The 4,125-nt window shown below is 33.6% G+C and overlaps 1 long non-coding RNA gene across 3 annotated transcripts; it reads right to left on the reverse strand.

Annotated features, from left to right (window-relative positions):
• Positions 1-164: 164 nt before the first annotated feature.
• LOC117928620 lies at positions 165-3,433 on the reverse strand. 3 transcript variants are annotated; one of them, XR_004653590.1, is made up of 4 exons: positions 2,526-3,433; positions 2,339-2,412; positions 1,403-1,452; positions 165-247 (listed from the first exon to the last, which is right to left on the reverse strand). It is a non-coding gene; the product is annotated as an uncharacterized LOC117928620 (long non-coding RNA). The 3 variants fall into 3 exon arrangements; XR_004653589.1 differs by lacking the exon at positions 1,403-1,452; XR_004653588.1 differs by lacking the exon at positions 165-247 and having other exon boundaries at positions 1,204-1,452.
• Positions 3,434-4,125: the final 692 nt, after the last annotated feature.

Raw genomic sequence — 4,125 nt, forward strand, 5'->3', positions numbered from 1 at the left:
TGTTATTTATGTCTTGTACCTGCACAAACATGGATATCGTTAGCTGGCTTGTTGCTCTGAGCATCAGTGGCAAAATAAAAATCATACTCTGTTATCTGCTTTGCGAATTAACAATTTGTAGGAACTGAAAACGCAGAAAATTTAATGTTTACAAATTCGTTTCCTTTTCATCTGTTCTCTTGACAACTGTCGCTAGACGCAGTATTTGTCTGAATTGAATGCCATGGATACTTTATTTACTTGATTCCTGTGTCATATGATATATCTATTTTCTTTGCTTCTGTGGTATATTGGTTGGTCACATGCTCTTTGGTATTAACTTGCATGTAGTAATGTACATGACTGGTTGGGAGCTGCAGCATGCATTATGTGTTTCTAGGCATTCAAGGATTCTTTAATGAGATAGTAGAAAGGCAGAGTAGCCAAAAAAATAAAAAAAGACCAACTAAAACTGGGAATCTTACAGCAAGATCTCTATATGGCACCTAGAACTTGACTTTGGAGATTTTATTTGATCTTGCTGATATACTTACCTTGTTCTATTTATGTGCTGTATCATTATTGTCTAATTTTACTTGAGATTTATGATAATTGTTAGGCATGTATAATCATATGATATGAAACACTCTGTTTCCAAAATACTTGTTAGTTGTTTTTCTGTAACATCAAATCAAATCCCAAAGCTTCTTGTGTCATAGGAAATTCTTTATAATTATACTGATGCTATTTGGGTCTCTAAATGTTATCTGGGGTATTCAAGAGTTTGAAATTCAGTCAAATTTAATTGTGTTCTAGTTGAATTCTTGGACTAGGTTTGACATCCAACCAAATTTTGTGATGGGTTTCACACTAACCTCTTGTTCTGACTAGCTTTGAGTTCTTAATCAACTACCTAATCATCAACACTAATGCTTAGCATATGATCACTAGGATAGGAATGATATAAGAAAAATAAACTGGATATAGTGCCTGGTTATTCTATATTAAGTTGCCTAAAATACAAGCATGAACAAGATGGACAATGGTTGGAGGGAGAAATATACTTTCTTGGATGGGAACTGAATGGGCAAGACAGGGCCAATGACAAACTTCATAAATTTCTCTGGTAATGGAAGAAAATAAATGCTTAATCAGTACATTAAAAATCTCATAAAAGTAATCCCACAGCAGAAAAAAAATAAAAATAAAAATTCATGAGCAGAGACCACATATTTGAACTTGCTAAAATTGATAGGAAAAATTTGTGTAACATCTGTATAGTTTAGGCACAATGCCTTTCTTCATTGAAAAAACCTAAAAACAAAACAAAACACGACTCTAAATTACTCAAAATTACATAAATTTCTCATTCAGTAACTAACTTCTTCTGGTATATAATTAGTTGAAAGCTAAGATATCTAACCTGTTGTGGAAAATCTCCTTTTTCCATTTGGGAATTAATGAGCACCTTTGCTGCAAAATGCAGCCGGGTTGGTTCTGTCCCTGCCTGTTCTAATTTAATGTTAAAAGTGAAGTGATGATAAGTATTGAATTAGTATCCTTGGTATTAGAATATGATAGGAGACCTAACTGCCCAGCTGCAATGGAAGACAACAGTGCTGTGGGTTCACTAGCTATGATTTGTTCCTTTCCAGTTTTACTTGTTCTCATCAATTGGAGGAATCTATTTTGTTGCAATGAATCAAATGTCTTTGGCAACTAAAATTTGAATTTTTTTTTTTTTTTTAATTTTGTTGATAGAAAACTGTAAGACTCGATAAAATGTGTGTCTAAGAACTTTGAAATGATTGAAATCCTAGCTAAAGTGTCAGAGTTAGATCCTTCATGTTGATAGGTTGATTGAAACCAATGTCTTTGTGTAATTCAATCAAATTAATGAGGTCAAGAATATTTGCCTGCCTGAAATCATTTTCTCATCAAGTGTTATTTCCATAGCTAATATTTGAGAAGACTCTTTATTTTGGTTCAACAGATGTTAAAATCACACTATCAAGCTATATCGATGGTAGAAAATCACAAGCTTTTCTGATGATTGAGCTATTTTCATAGATCTTGACACCAGCCAACAACCCCTCTATCCCAAACCATGTTCCATAGGTGTAGCAAACTCCCCATGACCTATGCAAGAGGACTTCAAATAATGCTAGATATTGGATTTCTTAGCTGAGATATTTAGTTCTGGATACCACTAAACACAAGTAGAAAATTCATCCCTTCATTCAACAAAAATCTAACTTTTTTAACTTTATTTTACTTTTTGAAGGAACAAGCACAGTATAGTACTCATAAGTAGTTATAAAGTAGAAAACAGTGGTCCTCTCAAAGCCAGAAAACTCACCATGAGCCATTTGGTTGTTGAATGATTTTATTGAAGTTGGTTGCCTGTCAATACTTCTGTCTCTTTCCTATGTCCTGGATACAGTTTTGAAAAGAATTGAAGACCTTGATTGCCGCTGAGGTGCATTCAACATTTCTAAAATATGATGCATGGTCCAAGAAAACATTGCTGTGTCATAAATACTCACCTAGAATTTTCAAGACAAATAAATGACAGTTGTTCTCATATGGGTCTGGACAGCTTGTGAATAATTCAAAATTTCGATTTGATCTTCTTGTCTATCATCATATCTCCAAATGTTGCAGATGAATTGAGCATCTGAGAAACCTTGATTCATGAGCACTTCATTAAGTTACCATTCAACCATTCAAAAAGTTTGTTTGGAAGAGAACGCTTTACCTTCAGTATCCTGTGATGCCAAAAAGGAATAATTGCCTGGGTCACTGAATTATTGTCTAGTAGATCCATGATTGTGGATTTCAGAATATACATAGCACCTAGTTCTTATAGCAGTTTTTCATCTTTGTTATGATTCATTTGTTTTTCCATGAAAAAAAAAACATTTAAGCGTCATATTTGAATGATGTATCCAGCTAGTTTTCTCTTTCCTTCCAAAAAGCCTATGCCAGAGATTCTTGAAAATTCATGGAGAAAGCTATTATGGCAATAGTTGATTAGTACTCAAAACCGATGTGTTTCCTTATATAGAAATAGGTTTTTGAATAGCTTTTGAGTGCAAACCATTATCTTTTAGCTTGTATATATGCTAAGCCCTTATTTTGGGACTGCTGTTTAAGTCTAATGGAGAATACAACAGAAATAAGATAAAATGTGCATAAATGTGAGTGAATGACAACCCAAAGAACCAATGATGATTGAAGTAAGGTGGAGAAGCCTGAAAACACAAGAAAAGATGAAGAAAGCAAGGAAAAGATGTGCTTCAAGCTGCAATATTGGAATATTTTATTCAACAATTTGATAGAAGACTCAGAGTTGAATCAAGTACAAAAAGATTGGGCTCTTATTGAATAATTCAATACTAGCACCTCACGGTATCAAAATATTCTATTCTAATAAATGACTGTAAGTGAAGCTTCTAGTATGAACAAACTTCGTACTTAGGAAGCCTAAGATGAATGAACAAACTTCTGATATCCTTAAAGTGCTAAAGCAAGACAAGGTAAATATACCTTTCTCAGACATTATAAAATAGGTGCTAACCTATGCAAAAATTTTAAAAGATCCTTACACAGTTAAAAGGAAAATTAACATCAACAAAAAGGCTTTCCTAATAGAGTAGGTGAGTGCAATGATAGAAAACAAAGTCATGGTGAAGTATAAGAACCTGAACTATCTCACCATCTTTGTGCAAGTTAGAGATTCATTTGTGAAGAAGGCACTGCTTGACTTAGGCGCAAGTGTGAACCTCTTACCTTACTCCATCTATTAGCAATCAAGATTAGAATAATTAAAAGCCATGTCTGTAACTTTATCCTTAGCTAATAGAAAAATCAAAGTACCTAAAGGAGTGGTAGAGGATGTGCTAGTGCAAGTTGAAAAATTCTATAGACATAGAGCCTTTGAGGAAAGGGGTGAATTCAGTTCCAATTATCTTAGCACGACCATTCTTAACCATTACTAATGTACTTATCAATTGTTAGAATGGGGTCATGTAATTGTCATTTGGGAACATGACTCTGAAGTTGAATGCATTTCATCTATGCAAGTAACCAATAATCATGAAGAGATTGAACCTAAAGAAGTATGCTTGATTGACACTTTAATTA

This window comes from Vitis riparia, chromosome 13, assembly GCF_004353265.1.
Source record: "Vitis riparia cultivar Riparia Gloire de Montpellier isolate 1030 chromosome 13, EGFV_Vit.rip_1.0, whole genome shotgun sequence".
NCBI classification, from domain to species: domain Eukaryota; kingdom Viridiplantae; phylum Streptophyta; class Magnoliopsida; order Vitales; family Vitaceae; genus Vitis; species Vitis riparia.